At 37.8% G+C, this 23412-nt stretch overlaps 1 protein-coding gene across 6 annotated transcripts in view; it reads left to right on the top strand.

The window, feature by feature from the left end:
- The first annotated feature begins 1273 nt into the window (after window positions 1–1273).
- IL31RA (interleukin 31 receptor A) overlaps window positions 1274–23412 on the top strand; it is a 108239-nt gene continuing 86100 nt past the window's right edge. For 4 of the 6 annotated variants that reach the window (XM_074208773.1, XM_074208767.1, XM_074208769.1 and 1 more), the window contains exons 1-2: window positions 1917–1973; window positions 2247–2425. The gene's annotated coding sequence lies outside the window, so the exon portion shown is untranslated. Of the gene's footprint in view, window positions 1355–1916; window positions 1974–2246; window positions 2426–23412 lie in introns of those variants that run through there. The other 2 variants (XM_074208768.1, XM_074208771.1) reach the window with 2 other exon arrangements.

The following is a 23412-nucleotide window of genomic DNA, read 5'->3' as shown; positions in this document are numbered from 1 at the left end:
TAAATATTGCATCTAGACATATTATACTATTTGAAAATTAAGTTTATTAATTGCTAACTTTTTTGTATGCAAAATTTTTTCGATGCAATTTAATATGTTTCCATCACAGGTATGTAGCATTGTGTATTAAAGCTTTTTTTTTATTGGTTAGCTATATGAGAAAATTTCAATAATTCACATGATTCCAAATGGGGATACAAAAACAAAGATGTCTCCCCTCAAAAAGAAAAATTTATGATCTTTTTACAGGCAGGTATTATAAGGATCACAGTAATAATAAACATTGCATTTATTTAGAAGTATTTAGAATGTCAACCAAAAACCCCACTTTTGTATTAAAAATGTCATCTTATTTTCATTGTTAAAAAGATTTTTCTTAAAAAAAACTTTTGTCAGGGGCAGCTAGGTGATGCAAGGCTGCATAGAGCACTGGCCCTGGAGTCAGGAGGACCTGAGTTCAAATGTGGTCTCAGACACTTAATAATTACCTAGTTGTGTGATCTTGGTTGAGTCACTTAACTGCAAAAAAAAAAAACCCAAAAAGGTTTTTCTTAAAAGATTCATTTTACAAAAGAGAACTGAAATAAAGGGAATTTAAATCTTCTGACCCATTAGCATCTCAGAATTTGCTGACAGGTCAGCATTTTGAACCTCTCCTACGGAAGTTGATTTAAGCCAACTTTCTGAACAGTGTATGTGATTTCTCCAAACTCAGAACTAAGAAACATAAGGACAACAGTAGTGAGGTGGTGAAAAGAGGCATTTGGAGACAGAGCACCAGAGTTCAGATCCCACCTTCTCGACTTATATACTATCTGTTGGAACCTAATGCTTGTCATCGTTTTCCTTTATCTGCTGGAGAAGGAAATGGCAAACCACTCCAGTATCTACCAAGAAAACCCCATGCACAGTATTGGCGTCATGGGGTCATGAAGAGTTGAATACCAAACAAGTTCTACTCTCTGTAAAATGGGTTTTGACCGATTAGCCAAAGTTCTCTTCTATCTCTAAATCTATTTAAACAAGTTATTTTTCCAATGACGTTATGAAAATTGTTCATCGTTCATCCACTTGCATGTAGACCCTTCCCACCACCCACCCCACAGCGACGAACAGTCTGGTAAAAAGTTGTACGTTTATATTTAGCGTGTTTACATATTAGTCATTTTGTGTGTATGAACTCTAAATCTTGTGACTTGTTTACTTTTATTTCCCCATCCTTTGGGCAGTGAGAAGCCCAAGGTCTAGAGAGCTGTAGAATACATTGTGTGTTTCCCTGTCCGTGGTGGCAGGCAGGGAAGGGTCTAGTGTAGGGTATCTGTCAAAAGGGAGAGAGCACAGTTTGAGACCCAAGGTGAGTCCCCTGGATTCAGTAACAGAAACCAGAGAGATGAGATGGGATGGGACAGATGGGGTGGGATGGGAGGGGATAGATGGGGTGGGATGGGACAGATGGGGTGGGATGGGATGGGGTGGGATAGGGAGGGATAGATGGGGGTAGGATGGGAGGGGATAGATGGGTGGGAGGGATGGGATGGGGTGAGATGGAAGGGGGTGTTGTGTGATGCGGTGGATGCCCCCTGGACACTTCGCAAGCCCTGGCTGAGGATTGCGGGGTTGCCCCCGGGGCCCCCTGCAGCCCCCCGGCTTACGAGGGTGCCAGCTTCCCAGGCAGCTCGCACCCAGTCCGGGCCTCCGGTCCACTTGTGTTCCGCGGGATGGGACTAGGTAACATTTTTTCCTCAGCGGTCTGGAGGAAGGATCTTTCCTCTGGAAGGGAAAAGCAGGGAGGGGTTGGAGGCGCCCCGACTTGCTAGGCCGGGCCGAGGTATTCCTGGGATGGGTTTCAAGTGCTGGGGGGGGGGGGGGGGGGGGCGTGTCGGGGTGGAGGGGGGAGGTGAGCGAACGCGAGGGAAGCTAAATGAGCATCGGCCCAGTGTGGAAGCGATGGCAAGCCTGGCTGGGCGAAGGGGGTGAGTGAGCGCGGGGCCATCCTGTGTGTCGGCTTTAAAGGGATGGCGGGGCTGGGGGGGGGGGGTTCAGTTTCCTGGAATTCCTGGTCTGGTTTTCAGATCAGGTTTTAGATTAGTGTTGTGTTCAGAAATGTAGGTTTCAAGGGGCGGATATTTAGATACTTCGGGCATTTTAGGATGTACTAAGGGCAAATCCAAATGAGGAAACTGAGGCTCAGAGAAGGGAAGTGACTTCCTGCAGCATCATTTCTACTACATTCCCTGCTGTTCTAGAAGTCGAGATGGGGCAAATCTTGAATTCCAGTGGCTCGTGGATACATTTGCTGATACCTGGAAAGTGATTTACAGACCCGCCAAGTGTTGATTGTATCAATCCTTCTCCACAGTGACTGGAGAGATTTCCAAGACACTCCTTCCTCCACTCTCCATCACACTGCTCTCTGGATTTGGAGGTTTGTACAAGTTATTGATTCGCACAGGGGAAGGACAAAAAGGGAGTTAATGGACTTGAATTTGGTCTTTTTTCTCTTCAAATATTTTTCAATTGAGTTCCCTCCTCTTAACAAGTAGTGAGCATTTAAAGACAATAAAGTGAGTTTTCTAAAGCAGCTATGGTGATCTCTTTTTAGTGATTCTCAAAATTTAAACAGCCCATACAAAATAAAATTCATTAGGGTCATAATTCTGGTAACTGTCAGATTAATAAAGATCTGCTACTAACAGCATCTTTGGAGGGTTCCCTGTTTCTTGTATAATAACAAACCATCTTAGCCCTACTGATTTTGTTTGTCATGGGATGCAGGTGCTTATGAAGATGTCTTATAGACTTCACATCATCAGAATCACAGCCAACAATAACACACTTGATTACCTTCCTTTCCTCTTCAGGAAAAATTAAATTCTGTCCTCTTGTTTTCTGTTTGTAAAAAGCATGTATATTGTTTGCTTGGCTTTAGATTATAACATGTGTCAAAAGAAAAAGTCTCCTTGTTCTTATTCATCACAGGAGAAAGCTGTATAACTGAAACAAATAGCACAGTTAAATTTCTTTAGGAAAATTAAAGCTCTTACGACTTTTGGTCCCCATCTATTCCAAAATTCTGGCTTCAACAAGTAGGCTTTCTCTGCAAGCACAGAAGAAAAGTCTTGTCAGAATATGAAGTGGAACATAGTGTACTTGCCTTGTGTCATTTAAGACTGTCCTTCCTCAAGATTGGGATTGCTGAGTTTAGGGTTGTGATAACCTTTCAAACTGATGTCCCTGACTTCAGTTTCCTCCAGTCCAGTCCATTTATCACATAGTTGCGAAAGTCATCTTTCTATTGCAAAAGTTCAAAGGTGTCTGCTCAGAAATATTCATTGGTTTCCTGTTCTAACAAATTCCTTAGCATTAAGGACTATTCACAGATTGGCTTTAATCTGTCTTATTTTAACTTCACTCACTTTCATTACCTTTATATTATAACCAAATAAGAATTCTGGTTCTGCTGATTTTTGGCTTTGCCATCCCTCACCTGACTTATATTCATATAGAAATGCATCCTTTTCTCTATAATATAGAAATCTTTCTCTTTCTTTCAAACCTGCTGAAGTACAATGAAACTTTCTCTATTTTCCACTGTCTTCATTCCTCTCATCTCTCACATATGTTAACTTTTCCTCTCCCTTCCCCTCTTCCTCCCCCTCCCCAGTTCACTAAAACTTCTAGAAAGCAGGGAGATTTTATTTTAAATTTTCATTCTCATATCCTAGCACCTAACATAGTATCTTGTACACAATAGGCATATAATAAATAAAAATAAATAATGTATTACATTATGCACAGGTGAGACTGGTGTCAACTTTTAAAAGAAACCGCTTGAATTTTGAAATTTGGAATAAATGCAATACATAATTCAATTATGTGAAAGCCACTATGAAAAATGCTGGGAGACAGAAACAAACAAAGGAAAAAAGACAAGACAATCTTTGTTATCAAGGAACTTACATTCTATTACCAATCAGAAGTATTATTAATTATTCCAGCATCATTTATTGACTTGTCATGTTCTTTTTGTCAAATAAACTGATTTCTTTTTTTGTTTCTCCCTCGGTTTGCCTATCTATGAGGTAAGGAATGCTAGCTGGACATTTTCTGAAATGGGTGTGGTGACTGAAATCCTCAGAGGAAAGACTAGCACTTTCACATCTCACAGGAGACCTGAACAAATAGTTCTGAGGCTCCCTGTGGTTGTACCAGGGCTCAAGCTTCTGAGTTTGTGGTCTGAGACAGATAACAGCCTTGGTTCACCTGCATGGTGGAACATTCTAGATGGGAACAAATTCTAGGGGTGACAAAACTGATGAGGGGAGGGCTAAGGAAGGAGCAGTGAAGCCTTTTGCCATGGACACCTATCCTATCATCAACGGAGGTTTTAGGGTATTTATCAGGGAGAAGGATCAGTCAAACACAGTTCCAAGACACAATCAAGAAGGGCAATACATTAGTCATAGCCACAGAAAACTGGACCTTCTACTGTGCTGTTTTCTTAGGCTGTGCCCCTGGGAACCGAGAACAGAGGCTGAGAAACCCCTGTGGTTTCTATCCTCATAACTAGGCAGGACTTTGGACTTAGGCAGGCTCTTTGCCAACAACACCTTAGGTTCAGACTAAGTGATAGGTGAGGGTAATCCCAATCTTTTCTGGCCATACTATCCATACTAAGCATTTTTCGCACCTTGACACTCATCTCCAATCCCATTCTTTTTTTTTATTTTTACAATTACAATTTTTACAATTACTTCCCTCTTCCCACCCCCCACAGAAGGCAATTTGCCAGTCTTTACATCGTTTCCATGGTATACATTGATCCAAATTGAATGTGATGAGAGAGAAATCATGTCCTTAAGGAAGAAACATAAAGTATAAGAGATAACAAGATCAGACAATAAGATAACAGGTTTTTTTTTTTTCTAAATTTAAGGTAATAGTCCTTGGTCTTTGTTCAAACTGCACAGTTGTTTCTCTGGATACAGATGGTATTCTCCATTGCAGATAGCCCCAAACTGTCCCTGGTTGTTGCACTGATGGAATGAGCAAGTCCATCAAGGTTGATCATCACCCCCATGTTGCTGTTAGGGTGTACAGTGTTTTTCTAGTTCTGCTCATCTCACTCAGCATCAGTTCATGCAGATCCATCCAGGCTTCCCTGAATTCCTGAACAATACTGTTCCATGACATACATATACCACAGCTTGCTAAGCCATTCCCCAATTGAATCCAGTCCCACTCTTGAACCTAATTTCTATAAGGCAAGAGCCATTTGGAGCCAGAAATGATGAGGGTCACAAGACTTAAATCACCACTAACTCAAGGAACCAGACTTCTCTGGCCATTTGATAAAAAACCAGAGCTTTCAACTAAAAATCATGAGTTGTTGGAAATGGGATGAAATTTTAAGATCACAGACTCTAGAAGTTTCTGGTTCTAGTTATAGAACATTAATTTGATTCTTAAAATACATGGTCAGAAACCCAAAATATTGGTCCTGAGGAAAAGCTAATGGGATATGAGGGGTATGAAATAGCTTCCTAGAATCAAAAGGGGATGTAAGAAAATCTTGGAATGAGATAGATGAAATTAAGACTCTTAATTTGAAAAAAGACTTTTTCTGAGAAAAATTGTATTTTTTTTAAAGAAAGATTTTATTTGTTTTGAGTTTTACAATTTCCCCCATTCTTGTTCCCTCCCCCATCCCCCACAGAAGGCATTCTTTTGGTGTTTACATTGGTTCCATGTTATACACTGATCTCAGTTGAATGTGATGACAGAGAAATCATATCCTTAAGGAAGAAATATAAAGTATGAAATAGTAAAATTACATTATAATATAATGCTTTTTTTTCTAATATGACAGTAATATTCTTTGGTCTTTGTTCAAAGTCCATAATTCTTTCTCTGGATACAGATGGTATTCTCCATTGCAGATAGCTCAAAATTGTCCCTGGTTGTTGCACTGAAGGGATGAGTAAATCCATCAGATTGATCATCACCCCTATGTTGCTATTAGGATGTACAGTGTTTTTCTGGGTCTGCTCATCTTACTCAGCATCAGTTCATGCAAATCTCTCCAGGCTTCCCTAAATTCCCATTCCTCCTGGTTTCTAATAGAACAATAGTGTTCCATCACAACATCTACCACAGTTTGTTAAGCCATTCTCCAATTGAAGGACATTCACTTAATTTCCATTTTTTTGCCAACACAGAGCTGCTATAAATAATTTTGTACAAATGTCATCCCCCCCCTTTTTTTTTTTATCATTTCTTCAGGGTTTAGACCCAGTAGTGGTATTGCTGGGTCAAGGGTATGCACATGAAAAATTGTATTTTTTAAAAATTTTGTTTATTTAAGGCAATGGGGTTAAGTGACTTGCCTATGGTCACACAGCTAGGCAATTATTAAAAATCTGAGGCTGTGTTTGAACTCAGGTCCTCCAGACTTCAGGTCTGGTGCTTTATCCACTGAGCCACCTAGCTACCCCCTATACTATTTATGTTGATAAAAATGTTCATATGTTGTTGGAATAATCGTTGTTTTGATTAACCAAATAAGTCTGTGGATTTCTGGGAAATGTCAGGGACTGCATTCCCAAGCTGGTGAATGAACCTTTGTTATAAATTTTCCCACTGGATTATCCTACAATTGTAGTGTCTAAATAATTATTATTTGAATCAACAAAACTATCATCACCATGCCTTCTCCACCAATTTGACTTAATTGCTCTTCTACCTTTTGCCAAGGAAAACAAAACATTATCTAAGCATGAGCCTGCTAGTGAAATGTGGCATGTCCTGACAATTTTTCAGCTTTTTACTTTAAGCAATACTTTGGGATGGCAAAAAAAATTGTCAGTAAGATTATCAGTGTTAAGAACTAGAATTAGTGGCTATTGAAAAAGTGGGGAAATTTTTGGTGTTACAGTTGGCACTTATTTGAAATAGACTTTGTAGTATAGCATTATCAAATTGTGTGCATTTTGTAGAATGGGTCAAGTGTGGTATCTGTTTTGTTAAATAATATCTAATTATCAATCCTAGTTTTTTTTAAATCAGCATTTTTTTCCTGATACCAGAATTTCAAAGATAATTTGATAGAATGAAATGACCTGAATTTTGAGTCAAAGGACTTGAGTTCAAATTCTTGTTCTGCTACTAATTTCCTAGGTGATCCTCCTTTACTTCTCTAGATTTAAGTTTCCTTCTCTCTGTTAAATGGGGGTGTTGGATTCAATGATTTCTAATATTCTTTTTAATTTTTAAATTCATAATCTACTCTGACTAATTAGAGAAGCCTCAGGATTAAAAAAAATACTCTAATTGATATCTTTGATCTTTCTGTAGTTATCATTTCCTTCCACTTCCAATAGAAAATACCCCCTTATGACAGAGAAAATTTCTGACACAAACTTTATCTGGTGATGGCTATAATTCAGCTATGAGAGAAGTGGTCACTATTATTGTCAGTTATGTCCAACTCTTTTTTTTTTTTTTTTTTAGTTTTTGCAAGACAATGGGGTTAAGTGGCTTGCCCAAGGCCACACAGCTAGGTAATTATTAAGTGTTTGAGGTCAGATTTGAACTCTTTGTGACTCCTTTTGGGGTTTTCTTGGCAAAGATACTGGAGGGATTTGCCATTTCTTTCTCCAATTTATTTTAGGAGTCAAAGAGTCAAACTTAACACTGTTAAGTGACTTTTCCAGGGTCACACAGTAAGTGTCTGAATTGTATTTGAACTTAGGTTTTCCTGTTCAGGTATGACACTCTATCCATTGTCAATTAGTTGCATCACTGTGTGGCAGGAAGTTGATTTAATTGTCTCTTTTCCAAGACCTTCATTAATAGTTGGGTTTTTTTTTCATTACTCAGGGTTCAACTTCCTTTTAATGTTCTTTTTATTTTCATTGTTGTCCTATATAGTATTCTTTTGGTTCTGTTTTGCTCTGTTATCAGTTCATACAGATCTCATCTTTCTCTAAATTCCTAAATGTCTCCTAAATGTTCTTAGCATTTAATAATATTCTATGATCTTCATAATTTTTTCAGCAATTCTCCAACTTAAGGACACCCTCTTTATTTCTAGTTCTTTGTGCTTCTGTGAATATAAATAAAATTTTCTGGAGAGCTTCTTTGCCCCACTTGATATTTGATAGTTCTGAGGCTCCCTGTGGTTGTACCAGGGCTCAAGCTTCTGAGTTTGTGGTCTGAGACAGATAACAGCATTGTGGAACATTCTAGATGGGAACAAATTCTAGGGATAACAAAGCTGATGAGGGGGAGGGTTAAGGAATGAACAGTGAAGCCTTTTGCCATGGACACCTATGTTATCATCAAATGAGGTTTTGGGGTATTTGTCAGGGAGAAGGATCAGTCAACCACAGTTCCAAGACACAATCAAGAAGGGCAATACTTTAGACATAGCTTCAGAAGATTCGACCTTCTATTATGATGTTGCCTTAGGCTGTCCCTGGGAACTGGGAACAGAGGCTGAGAAACCTCTGTGGTTTCTATCCTCATAACTGGGCAGGATTTTGGACTTAGGTAGGACTTTGCCAACAACACCTTAGGTTCAGACTAAATGATAAGTGGGAGGAGGACTTAGATAAATAATAATAATAATAATAATAATAATAATAATAATACCATCATCACCAGCAACAACTCATATTTACATAGTGCTTTAAGAATCACAATGGTCTTTCCTGATCTCTAACAATCCTTGAAATAGGTTGAGCTAATGTTAATATATCTATCTCTAGACTCTCCTGAACTCCAGTACCAAATCACCAAATGCCTGTTGGACATTTTGAACTGGATGTTCCAAACTCTGTCTAAAACAGAACTGATTATCTTTATTCCTTTCTGAGCCCTAGCCTTTTCTGAACTTTTCCATTTCTGTACCACAATTCTCAAGACCTTATTCTTGTTCACCCCATGTCTCTGACCAGTTAGTTGTCTGTGCTTGTAGATTCTACCTGCACACAATGTCTCCTAATAAATGATTCCCTTCTCTCCTCTCACACAGTCACCGCACTGATTCAATATATTTATGTTATCTCAAGCATTAGAATATAAGCCCCTTTAAGGTTTTTTTTTTATATTTTTCAAGGCAATGAGGTTAAGTGGCTTGCTCAAGGGCACACAGCTAGGTAATTAGTGTCTGAGGATGGATTTGAACCAAGGTACTCCTGACTGCAAGGCCGGTACTCTATTCACTGTGCCACCTAGCCGCACCCCCTTTAAGGTTAAGGAACTTTTTTCTTTTTTTGTCTTTTCTTTGTGTTTTGAGTATATTTAGAATAATGCCTGAAATATAATAAATTCTTAATAAATGCTAATTGACTACTAGAATAATTTTTCTGGATTTGGGAAATTTAAGAGACTCATCAAGGGTCCCATAAGTAATATTTGTCAGGACCAGGGAAGGAACCCAAGACTCCAAGCTTTAAGACTAGAATCCTTTCTATTGTACTGAATAGGTTAGGTCAAGTTGGAATAATATGGCTTCTTCATCCCTCTTTTCTCTAGTCCATTCTGGCTGAGCTCTTGAAGCTGACCCCATGACTAAAGGGAGAGTTATAAATACTGCATAAACCTATTTCTTAATAGTTTAAAGTTTTATGTGAGAGCCACCCTCTAATTTTCCTCACTTTATAATCAGACATTCAGAATTCAAATTAATGGCTTTTTGTCACTTACAGATTACAAAGCCCTGAGTGCATTACTCTCTTCTGTTTTGCAGAGTCATTTCACAGTTTGAAATCTGATTTTCCTGTTTTTAGTGCTTTATTTGCCATTGCCAAGAAATTCACTTCTGAATTGATGCTTACGGAAAAAAGAATTCATCTTCCTTGACACTCCCTTGGAATGATAGTCATTTTACTTCTCTTCTGTAATTAAAATAAATCAGTAGGAAGGGAAAAAAGTAAAATTTACAATGAATTCTCTTGATCTAGGGAACTACGAAGACTACAAACTGCTCATGGATTCTGTTGGCTAAAGAGAAGCAGAAAAGGAAAGAGGGATAGGAAAAGGAGAGAAATAAGATTCTGAAAAGAACAGGGGAAAGAGGAAGAACAGGAAAAAAGAGGGAATAGGTTAGTAAGTCAACAAGCATTCATTAAATGCCCGCCAATGCATAGTTAATGTAAAGATATATAATATACATTCATGCCTACACCTATACACATTCATATAATAAACACCCACATATAATAAACACACATATGTACAATATACATATAGACCCCTAGATCTATACATAAACAATAAACACACAAACACATAGTGTAATATACTAGGTGTATGCATACACATAACATAGTTATTCCTATACCTACACACACACACACACACAGACAATGGGGGAGAGTGGTGGAGGCTACCAGCACATTCCTGCTTGTGTCCCAGGATGCTGATGCTGGAAGGACCTAAGTGAAGTAGAAGGATAAATAGTTAAGAATCCCAGGTCTCTGGTCTTGAGTTCTGATTCTGACATTTGTTAGTGATTTTGACCAGATTAGTTAAATTCTGTTTAACCTGTTTCCTTCTCTATCAAACTGGAGATCACACTGTTTTTGCCACCTACTTCTCCGGTTTCTTGTGCTTTATAAACAATACTGATTAGTCCAAACTCCACCAGTGGCCTCAGGGACATATCTGGTTTACAACTTTCTTTGACAAGTTGTGCTCAGTCCAATTCATAAATATTTAAATTCATCATTTTAGGCTTCTATAAATCTTTACTGAATTTAATTGAACTCCTAGAGGGAAAGCAGCTTGGAGATGGGGGAGGTGGCAATGTGGTCATTGAAAAATGTACAGGATTTGGAGTCTGAGAATTTGGGTCCGATTTTCACCTGGCATTCTCATTAAGCATGCCATAGAGGGGATTCTTGTTCAGATATAGGGTGTCTTTTGAGGTCCATTTCAACTCTGAGATTCTGCTTACTTTTTTGTGTGAATGTAGACAATTCATTTCATCCTTTGGATTTCTCTGTCTTCTGTGAAACGAGATCAAGCATCATGGGTTGGACATTAAGCACCTACTCTGTGTGAGGGACTGATGGGGCTCTGGAGAATCTTATATTCTCACTGAGGAGGCAATGCACTTAAGATGCCTACCAAGTAGCAGGACAATGCAGCCGAGGGAATCAGGGAAGTCCTATGGAAGACTCTGCTCATGCTAAGTTGTAAAGAACACCATAGATTTCAAGGTGAAGAGGTGATAATGGAGGGCATTCCACCAACCACTGGGCAAAGACAGGTGGGAGATGGCATGTTGTATGTGAGTAGCAGCATGAAGGCCCATGTAACTGAACCATAGAGTGAATGGAGAGGAATAATGGCTAAGAAGACTAGACTATAGCGAGGGACAAGCTTGTTAAAAACTTTATGCAACCCAAAAGGACTTTATATTTCGTCTTGCAGAGAAGGAGGTTCTGGGCATGATAAGTTGCACAATGGTTAGAACACAGGACTTGGATTCAAGAAGACATCAATTCCTGCCTCAGACACTTCCTAGCTGTGTGACCCTGGACAAGTCATGTAATCCTGTTTGCCTCAGTCTTCTCATCTGTAAAATAAGCTAAAGAAAGAATTAGCAAACCACTCCACTATCATTGCCAAGTGGGGTTACAAAGAATTTGGACATGTAATGGCACAATAACAATGGGCATGGCTGAATTTGAACTTTTTTAAAAAAATTACTTTGATGTTTGTATGGAGCAGAGGTCAAACTGGCTACACTCCCCAGTGAGACTCAAACCAAATTAAAATGCAACAGAACATTGATAATGTTAATATGTGGATGGTAAAGTTTATTTCCTACCCCCCTTTTTTTGTATTTCTAGTGCTTAGCACAGTGTCTGAAACTAGTAAAGATTTATTATCTTGTTGAGTAATTGCTGAACTGATGCCCTCAAAAGTCTTGGGAAAGTGTTAAGGAGAAGTAGGTTTTAGAGAAAAGTTAATGAATTCTCTTTTGAGGATGTTAAATTTGAGATGCCTACACAGGAACATCTAAGTGCTAAATGTCTGACTGGTAGTTGATAATTTTGGACTGGAGCTCAGGGAGAGACTTAAACATATTAATTAGGAAGTATTCTGCAAAGATAATTAAGCCATGGGAGCTGATGGGGTCACCACAAGCAGAATCCAGAACTGAGTCTTAGGGTACTCTTACAGTTACTGGATGTGTCATGGATGAAAATCTGGAATAGTTAGACAGATTGGAGAAGAACCTTAGAGCCACAAAAACCCAAGAGAGGAGAAAATATCCAGGAGAATAGGATGACCAATAATGTGAAAGGCTTCAAAGAAGTAAAAAAAAGATCCAGGAGAGGGAAAAGGTCATTAGATTTGGCAAATTAGAGTTCATTGGTAACTCTGGAGTGATAAAATTGGAATTCACATTGCAAAAGGTTTAGGTGAAAGAAAGGGGTGTTTAGGGAACCCCTCTTGTATGAGAGTTTACTGAGTCCTTCTCAGCTGCTCACCTTTCATCCATTTCTCACCTGTGGCTCCAAGAAGCTGTAGCGTGGGCAGTGACCACACCCCAGGAAAGTATCTCAGCAGAAAATGTCCCCTGGCAAAATTGGGTGGATGAGAACAATTTGTTTCAATGGACATAAAAGTGTAGGACTTAGAGCTTTGTCGGACACTGAAGATGCCAAGATCATCTATTATATCCCTGGCTATTGCTAGTCATCTTGATTTTTGTCTTGCCACTGGATTTCATTGACTGGAAGAGAGAGTGAGACTGAGGATTTGGGGCAACTCTGCCTCTTAAATTCAATTCATATTCAAGCCAACATATTGTCCCATGATGTCATCATTGGTTCTCTAAAGAACAAGGACCAACAACTACCAGATGAAAGGAAGAAAATGAGAAGTGAAGGCATGGAAGGAAGACTTTTTTTTAAAGGAAATTAGCTAAGTAAAGGAAGAGAGATATAGGACAATAGCCATAGAGATGGTTAGCGTCTAATGAAGATGGATTTGTTTGCTTGTTTTTGTTGTTGTTGTTGTTGTGTTGTTTTAGCCAAGGGGGACTTAGGTATGTTTGTAAGCAGCAGGGAAGAAATCAATCCATGGGAAGAGATTGACGATTTGAAGAAGGAGGATAATTATGAAGGTCAACTGTAGAATAAAGTGGGAGGGGTTGGAACCAAGTGTTTGTTCTTACAGAAGAGTTGGCCTTGGAGAGAAGGGCCATCCTTTATCAGAGACTGGAGGAAAGGAAGAGATAGGTAGTTGGAAATGATGTTGGGAGGATGTGATTTGGACAATGTGAGAAGAGTTAGATGATGAACTCTAAAGTTCCTTTCAGTTCTAAATCTCTAGTAATATTCATTTTCTGATTTCCATTGTTAACTCCTGACCCTGAAACTCAGTTGTTCCTAATTAGTACTTGTAGCTTTGCAATTAATCTCATTGGAGTAGACCTGCCCCTTACCAATGCAGAATTGTGGGCTGTGCCTTCCACTATCTTTCCAATGAGCCCTCCTTTGGTTCTCTTCATATTTATGTACATAACTAGGAATTGTTCTCATCCTTTATTTGAGGCCATAGGGACCTGTTGTGTGGGTCCTTAAAATACAATATTTTGTCCTTTTTGCACATGATTCTTCTCAGCTCAGAAAGAGCTAGATGGAAACTGATGGAACTTCTCTGGGACAATCTCATTATTTTATAGAAGAAGAAATTGAGAGTCACTAAGTTGCTTCCTGGGGAAGGCTTGAGAATTCCCCTGGATGGGTCTTTTGTTCTATTTCAGAGTGCTGGGAAATTAGAGTAACATAATGACTCAAAGCAGATAGTTCAGATGTCTAAGCAGAATCTCAGCAGAAATTATGACAATGCAGCCTATGCAGGAAGCGAATTTCACTATTTTCTCCTCAGGGCTACCCCATTGATTTCAGTGTATTCTGCCATAGCAGATGGAATGCATTAGGTCCTGGATGCTCATAGGAAATCCTCAGTGTTGACATCACTGGAAACCTTCAGCAAATCTGTCAAGGAAAGAGGGCATGATGACCTACAGGACATGTCATATTTGATATTAAACTATAAGATTCTAGCCAAATAATCCCTCAAGTGATTATTTTTGTGCTAAGGGACAGTACTTTGCCTAAGTGTGGTTTGATAATAGCTAACAAAAAATAGTAGTTGTAGCATTATATTGGACTTTATGGGTTGCAAATAATTATTTTTTGGATACAGGAGTTTACTTTCAAAAATAACTTTTATGTAGTTCTAAGTTCAGCTCACCTTAATTAAAACTCCTATACTTTTCAAACTGAGTGTTCTACTCTGAGAATCACTGTTTTTTTTTTTTATTTTTTTTTTTAGGTTTTTGCAAGGCAAATGGGGTAAAGTGGCTTGCCCAAGGCCACACAGCTAGGTAATTATTAAGTGTCTGAGACCAGATTTGAACCCAGGTACTCCTGACTCCAAGGCCGGTGCTTTATCCACTACACCACCTAGCCGCCCCTAGAATCACTGTTTTACATTATGACTCTGAGGCATTGCAAGATCGTGAGCTGCCTGATAAGAACTGCACTGTACATTCTGGATTTTCTAAGTACACAAAGGGACTGGATATGCCTGGGAAGACTGAAGTGAAACAGACTCGCTGAATAACCTTCACTTAGCCCCTCCACCAACTCAGATATGTATATATATATATATATATATATATATATATATATATATATGTATGTATATACATATATATATACTAATTAATTTTCCTCTACCAGGTTGAAGTATTTTATTAAAATATAAAAATAAACCAAAAGTCATTTATGTTTTGACAGTAAAGTAATAATCTTGATTACAGCAATACCCCCAATGCGTAGATTAGAGCCAGTTTTTGCAAAATGAGTGGAGAGGTATAGCTTTATCTGGAGAAGTCTGATACGAAATTCACTGTGAAATCAAAGCAGTCTTGGCTTAGTACAGATATAAAATATATCCTTTTCTATTCATAAAATAACATTTTTTTAAAACTTTTTCCTTTTCAAGGTCTTCTATTCACTTTTCTGGATAACCAGGCTACTGAAAAGTTATTTTTGCTTTGTGCTTTTGTTCCTTGCAATAACCACACTCTAGAATGTACTCTGGAAGGAGAACTTGGGTTTCATTTTCAGGAAGTGGTGGTCATACACTTCTGAACCTAGTTAAACATTATTTAATGAGGTTTAGATATACAGAAATGCACAACAGTCTGATATGATTTGTTTCTGTTTTACTACTTTCTTTTAATTCATTTGCTTTACTGGGGTAGGGGTGGAAGTTTTTCTTTGCCCAAGTTCCCATATCTTCCTCATCAGAAACCAGGAATAGTTCTGAATTCGTTCTTAGAGGTTTAAAAGGATGCATAACCTTGAGTGCCTTTATTGGGAGTTGCTAAGTGAAGTATCTCCCCCAAAAAGTATCCCAACAAGAAGCTAACAAGTTCAGGTACAAATCTCTGGGACAAAGATTGAAATTCTAGGAATAAGCAGTGCACAAAAAGTCCTTTAACAATGTCTTGGAGTTACATGACAGAACACCTAGTATTTGACTCATGCACACCAGTGGGACTGGTTGTCAGAAGGTAGGCTTGTTTTTTTGTTTTGATTCTCATGTACAATGTCTTCTTTCTTACTGTCCATACTGGTCAAGATTGCAGAAAGTCAAGGTTTAAGTGACTATCTGAGGATCACTTTCTTCTGAATCTTTATGAATTTGGCTCTTCATGCCCTACCCTTTCACTGTCCTTCTTCATGGTCTTCTTGGGCTTGCTCCTCTCCATTAAGGACATATAATTCTTTTTTTTTTTTTTAGGTTTTTGTAAGGCAATGGGGTTAAGTGGCTTGCCCAAGGCCACACAGCTAGGTGATTTTTAAGTGTCTGAGGCCAGATTTGAACTCAGGTACTCCTGACTCCAGGGCTGGTGCTCTGTCCATTGTGCCACATAGCCACCCCAAGGACATATAATTCTTGATTTATCTTCCCAAAACACTGATCATCTTTTTCTAGAACACAAGTCATTTTTTATATCATTTGCTGATATATGTTTTGGTTTCTTCTTCAAACTTTTTATTTATATTTTTAAATTTTGAGTTCCATATCCTCTTCCTGCCTCTTACTAGCTCTCCAACTCACTGAGAAGGCAAGTAAGAAAAAAATGATGAAAGTGAGAAAAATTATGAATCTTTTGGAATTTTCTTGAATCGTTAAATTGATTGAAGTATCCAAGTCTTTCATATCATTACAACATTGCTATTATTGTGCATAATGTTCTCTCTGTTCTTCTCATTTCACTTTCCATCAATTTGACTAAGTCTGGCCATGTTTTTCTCCTTCCTTTATCTCAGTTGCAGTCTCCCCCCCCCCCCATTTAGATGAAAAAGCAAAATACTTTTTGCTGTCCTCACATTTTTTATTAAACTTAATTCACTCTGATCTTTAGAAATGACATTAAAATTTTTATTGTGATATAAGAAGTAAAATGAGCATTTCTATATATAAAGTAAATGGAAAAGATTATACATGAAATTTGGATTCCTGTTACATGCATTTTGCTTTCCCTTTTAAGTATAATAGAGTCAACATGTAACTTTCAAATATGTTGTGCTTGTCCTGATACCATTCTTATGGGAATATGCTATACATCTGTAGTCATCTTGTTATCTGCCCTTCATCTGTAACTTTTTAAAAATATAATTTGGTGAGTGAGTTCCCTGAGCATCAATATCTGCCTCTTCCAAATTGGTGTTCTTCTGCCTTTGCCTCCCTCTTGGGCAACCCATTGAAATTATTTCCCTTTATATCTTCAGAATTTCAGTCTTAAATGCCATTTTCTTGAAGGGGTCTTTCCTAATTCCTCTGGTTACCACTGTTGTATTTTGTGATCTTTGAACATGTCTCAGTACCGGTACTACCTCTGTCATGAGAAATGTAAGTAAGCCCTTTGAAAGTTAGTAATGCCTTCTTTTGTATTTGGATGCCCAAGTGCCTAGCATAGTCAATACATAGCATATTCTGAGCTATGTTCAATCTAATAACAAGAAGCCTTAAAAACAGTTGAAAATTTTCCATTCTGACTGAAATGACCTATCTATTTTTATCCTCAATTTCTCCAAATATTGGGAATGTATTAGTAGCACACTATTTCCTTGTCATCCTTTGCTCCTGTTATTCCTGCTACATAACCAGTTTTCCAAGAAACCCATGAAATAAAGACATTTCTCTGAAATTCTCATATTTGAAATTTCTCACAGCACAATTATATTCCATTATATTCATATAACACAATTTATTCATCCACTCCCCAGTTGATGGAGATTCATTTTGTTTCCAGTAATTTGCTATCACCAAAAATGCCATGATCAATATTTTCATATATATTGTTTCTTTTCTGAATTTAACTTTTTTGTGGAATATGTATCCAGTGGTAGAAATTGCTTATTCTGAGAGCTTTCAGTACATTAAAACCCTTATGTCTTATATTTTTTATTAATTCAGTTTTTAATTGCCATGTCTGCATTCTTTCCTCCCCCCTTCACTGAGAAAGCACAAAACTGAAAACATTTATTGTCAAGGAAAATAAAATCTCACAATATCTATGTCTAAAAAAAATTATGCTTCAATCTGCACTCAGGTTCAGCACCTTTCTTTCTGGAGGAGAATAAACATTCTTCATTATGAGTTCAGGTCTTTTTTACATGAACTATTGTCTAGCCATGCCATCCCCATTTTGCTAGGAGAATGGAGACAAATTCTATTATCTGTTCTCTGGGACCATGAATGGATATGACAGTTACCCAGAGTTTAGTATCCTCTTAGTATTGTTCTTTTCATTTACATCATTAAGAGCTTTTCCTACAGTACCTTATACTGTTGACTTTTTGAACCCAAGTATATGACAATTGAATACTAGACAAAAGTGTAAACCAGTCAGTAAATAGAGTGACTTTGATCACTGGAGTAACATGGCAATATCTCTAGGATGTAAGGCTTGTAGTAATGTGAAGAATGGTTTGGAGTAGGAAGAGAGTAGAAATAGGAGACCCTATTACACTATTATTGCAAGACCACCCTGGCCATCATATTCTGGAGAGAGGACATTTGTAATGAGGGTCTTTAGTATGTAGATTGCACTGGGAACATATAAATAAGGAAAATTATAAGAACTCATATTTATATGGCACTAAAGATTACAAAGTATTTTCTTTTTTCACACAGCTAGTAATCTGAGATCTGAACTGACATTCTGCTATCTGTGTCTTCTCCAGACAAGTTGTGAAGGTCTCAAATGTCTGATTCAGATAAGGCTCCATACAGATATGGTAATTATCTTTGTTGAACATTCTGGTACACACACTGCTTGAGAAGGTCAGGATCCACACTCTGACACATTTTTCTTGAATAAGACTCAACTTACTCCTCTTCCCCCATTTTCATACCCTTCTATTCTGTATCCATTTGTGCTCTCTAAATCCCCCATACGAACACTGTCTTTGCCATTCAAAATCTTCAGGCATAATTCTAATTCTCTTTTGGAATTCTTCCCCCTACATCAAGCTGCCTATTAGGAGAGATACTGTTGAAGTAGAATCAATAGGAATTTTTGATTAGGTACCTAAGTAAGATGAAGATGAATAAAGAGTAAAATATGACATAAAAATTTCAAACTTATGAAGGCTTGGTAAATATTGATGCATAATGAAATCAGAAGATTAAGTAAGTAAAGTTTGGGAGGCAAGCAATGGATTTCAGATATATTGATTAGAGATGAATGTAGAAAATGTAAGTAGAGATGTTTTATGTCTCTGTCTACATGTGGGTCTGGGACTCTGGTTAGGGATTTGGGAGGAATCTATATAGAAGTGATAATTGAAGTTAAAAGAGAAAATTTAGATATAAGAGGAGAAGACTGAAGATAGAATCCTGGGAAGACCCACCTTAAGATGTTGGGATTTTGGATCCACAGAACTCACAAAAGAGCAGAGGGGAACATCTTCTAGGTCTGTCATGGGGGGAATGTGAACATGCCCAGGGTAAAGAGCAAAGACCCAGTGCTTGGGTGGCAGGGTGAGGTGGGGGCCTAACCTGCTGCAGTGGGAGTGGAATTCTTTGTGGTATGTGTGGTGGGCAGACTAGGAGAGCTCCAGTGGGGCTGCCCAGGACACCCATCTGGTCAGCTTGGCTGGTCTGGAAAGCCCATCCTGCTCCCCCTTCTCAGTGGACCCCAGCATTCATGGGCGAGGACCTGGCTTTCTTCAGTGCAAACACTGCAACAGCTCCAGGTATTTGCATCTTTACCCAAGGCCTAGATGTAGCCAGCAGAATTTCCCCAGCACTGAATGAATCAAATGAAAAAATTGGGAAAAGAAATGCAAGAAAAAATTAATGCATATGCAAGAGAAAATTAACATCTTACAACAAAAAATGACAGAAGAAAACAAATCCTTTAAAAATGCAATTGGACAAATGCAAAAAGAAAATAATCATCCCCCCCCCCAAATTGAGCAAATGGAAAAGGATAACTTCTTCAAAACTAGAATTGACCAAATGGAAAAGGAGATGCAAAAGTTAAATTTGAAAAATAGATTGGAATCTGTGGAAGCTCTTGATTTCATGAGCTTCTAAGAATCTGTTAAACAAAATTTTTTTTTTAGGTTTTGCAAGGCAAATTGGGTTAAGTGGCTTGCCCAAGGCCACACAGCTAGGTAATTATTAAATGTCTGAGACTGGATTTGGACCCAGGTATTCCTGACTCCAGGGCTGGTGGTTTATCCACTGCGTCACCTAGCCACCCCCAAAATTTTTAAAAAATGAGAAAAATAGAAAATGTAAAATGCCTTATTTGTAAAGCAACTGACCTGGAAAATAGATTCAGGAAAGACAATTTATGAATCATAGGACTACTTGAAAACCTTGATCAAAAAAAGTCTGACTCTATACTCAAGGAGAGCTGCTCTGAAATCCTGGAATCACAGGGCAGAATAATTATTGAAAGAGTTCATTGATCCCCTCCTGAAAAGGATCTCAAAATGAAAACATCAAGGAATAATGTGACCAAACTCAAGAATTATCAGATCAAGGAGAAAATCCTGCAAGTGACCAGAAGTGACTGAAAGAATTCAAATACCAAGGAGTCATAGTCAGGATTACACAGGACCTGACTTCATCAGCATTAAGGGATTTAAGGACCTGAAATATATTCTGGAGAGCAAGGGGGCTTGGATTACAACACCAAATCCAGCAAATCTGAGCCTTCTCTTTCTGAGGAAAAGATGAACATTTAACAAAATAGATGACTTTCAAACTTCCCTGATGAAAAGACCAGAACTAAACAGAAAATTTGACCTTCAAACAGAGATATATGAAAAGATAAACAGGGAAAAGAAAAAAAAAACTGTTATCCAATAAGATTAAATTGGTTTATATGCTATTGTCGCCAATCCTGAGAACAGAATTCTTAGCCATGGATAAAAAAAAAAAGAGCTGGTGCAGAAATGTAAATTGACTTTGCAGACTGAGGGATAGGATGACATAGTATCTTCATGAAGTCTTTAACTGATCAAGGAACTGAATTATCCAAAGAGAAGAGAAATTTTTTCTTCTTCCCCTCCCCCACAAATGTAGTTAGTTACCCTGGGATCACTTTGGAACCCTGGGATCATCTTTAAATTAATTTTTTATTAAAGATATTATTTGAGTTTTACAATTTTCCCCCGAATCTTACTTCCCCTCCCCCCCCACCCTCCACGGAAAGCAATCTGTCAGTCTTTACTTTGTTTCCATGTTGTACCTTGATCCAAATTGGGTGTGATGAGAGAGAAATCATATCCTTAATGAAAAGAGAAGTCTAAGACGTAACAAGATCAGACAATAAGATATCTGTGTTTTTCTAAATTGAAGGTAATAGTCCTTGAACTTTGTTCAAACTCCACATCTCCTTATCTGGATACAGATGGCTCTCTCCCTTGCAGACAGCCCAAAATTGTTCCCAATTGTTGCACTGATGGAATGAGTGAGTCCTTCAAGGTTGAACATCACCCCCATGTTGCTGTTAGGATATACAGTGTTTGTCTGGTTCTGCTCATCTCACTCAGCATCAGTTCATGCAAATCCCTCCAGGCTTCCCTGAAATCCCATCCCTCCTGGTTTCTAATAGAACAATAGTGTTCCATCACATACATATACCACAGTTTGCTAAGTCATTCTCCAATTGAAGGACATTTACTTGATTTCCAATTCTTTGCCACCACAAAGAGAGCTGCTATAAATATTTTTGTACAAGTAATGTTTTTAACCTTTTTCATCATCTCTTCAGGGTATAGACCCAGTAGTGGTATTGCTGGGTCCAGGGTATGCACATTTTTGTTGCCCTTTGGGCATAGTTCCAAATAGCTCTCCAGAAGGGTTGGATGAGTTCACAGCTCCACCAACAGTGTAATAGTGTTCCAGATTTCCCACAACCCTTCCAACAATGATCATTATCCTTCCTGGCCATACTGGCCAATCTGAGAGGTGTGAGGTGGTACCTCAGAGAATCTTTAATTTGTATTTCTCTAATAATTAATGATTTAGAGCATTTTTTCATATGGCTATGGATTACTTTGATCTCCTCATCTGTAAATTGCCTTTGCATATCCTTTGACCATTTGTCAATTGGGGAATGGCTTTTTGTTTTAAAAATATGACTCAGTTCTCTGTATATTTTAGAAATGAGTCCTTTGTCAGAATCATTAGTTGTAAAAATTATTTCCCACTTTACTACATTTTTTTTGATCTTGGTTACATTGGTTGTATCTGTGCAAAAGCTTTTTAATTTAATGTAATCAAAATCATCTAATTGGTTTTTGGTGATGTTCTCTAACTCTTCCTTAGTCATAAACTGCTCCCCCTTCCATAGATCTGACAGGTAAACTAGTCCTTGATCTTCTAATTTGCTTATAGTATTGTTTTTTATGTCTAAGTTCTGTAACCATTTGGATCTTATCTTGGTAAAGGGTGTTAGGTGTTGGTCTAATCTAAGTTTCTTCCATACTAACTTCCAATTAGCCCAGCAGTTTTTATCAAAGAGGGAGTTTTTATCCCAATGGCTGGACTCTTTAGGTTTATCAAACAGAAGATTACTATAATCATCTCCTGCTTTTACACCTAGTCTATTCCACTGGTCCACCACTCTATTTCTTAGCCAACACCAAACAGTTTTGATAACTGATGCTTTATAATATAATTTTAGATCAGGTAGGGCTAAGCCACCTTCTTTTGCACTTTTTTTTTCATTAAGCTGCTGGCAATTCTTGACTTTTTATTTCTCCATATGAATTTACTTACAAGCTTTTCTAACAAAGTAATTTTTTGGAATTTTGATTGGTAGGGCACTAAACAGGTAGTTTAGTTTTGGTAGAATTGTCATTTTTATTATATTAGCTCTACCTATCCATGAGCAGTTGATATTTGCCCAGTTATTTAAATCTGATTTAATTTATGTGAGAAGTGTTTTATAATTATTTTCAAAAAGATTCTGAGTCTAGGGGAGGCTAGGTGGCCCAGTGGATCAAGCACCGGCCCTGTAGTCAGGAGTCCCTGGGTTCAAATCCGGTCTCAGACACTTAATAATGACCTAGCTGTGTGGCCTTGGGCAAGCCACTTAACCCCATTTTTCCTTGCTAAAACCTAAAAAATAAATAAATAAACAAGCAAATAAATAAGTGTTGAAAACTATCTTTACATGTAATTGGCAAATAAAATACTATTAAGTGGAAAATATATAAAACAGTTTGAAATTCTTTAAAAAAAAGATTCTGAGTCTATCTTGGCAAATAGACTCCCAAGTATTTTATATTGTCTGAGGTTACTTTGAATGGAATTTCTCTTTCTAACTCTTCCTGCTGTATTTTGCTAGACATATATAAAAAAGTTGAGGATTTATGAGGCTTTATTTTATAACCTGCAACTTTGCTAAAATTGCTAATTGTTTCCAGTAGTTTTTTGGATGATTTCTTGGGATTCTCTAGGTAGACCATCATGTCATCTGCAAAGAGTGAGAGTTTTGTCTCTTCCTTCCCAATTCTAATTCCTTCAATTTCTTTTTCTTTTCTAATTGCTGATGCTAACATTTCTGATACAATATTGAATAGTAGTGGTGATAGTGGGCATCTGGGAATACCTCTAGCCTCTCCCCATTGAATATAATGCTTGTTAATGGTTTCAGATAGATACTGCTAATTATTTTAAGGAACAGTCCATTTATTCCTACACTCTCTAGTGTTTTTAATAGGAATGGATGCTGTATTTTGTCAAAAGCTTTTTCAGCATCTATTGATATGATCGTATGATTTCTGATAGGCTTGTTGTTGATATAATTTTGGTAGGTGATTTTTAGAACTTAGGTGC

The sequence above is a fragment of the Macrotis lagotis genome, chromosome X (assembly GCF_037893015.1).
Source record: "Macrotis lagotis isolate mMagLag1 chromosome X, bilby.v1.9.chrom.fasta, whole genome shotgun sequence".
Taxonomy (NCBI): domain Eukaryota; kingdom Metazoa; phylum Chordata; class Mammalia; order Peramelemorphia; family Peramelidae; genus Macrotis; species Macrotis lagotis.
The sequence above is the reverse complement of the archived record's forward strand: the minus strand, read 5'-3'. Positions and strand labels throughout refer to the sequence as shown.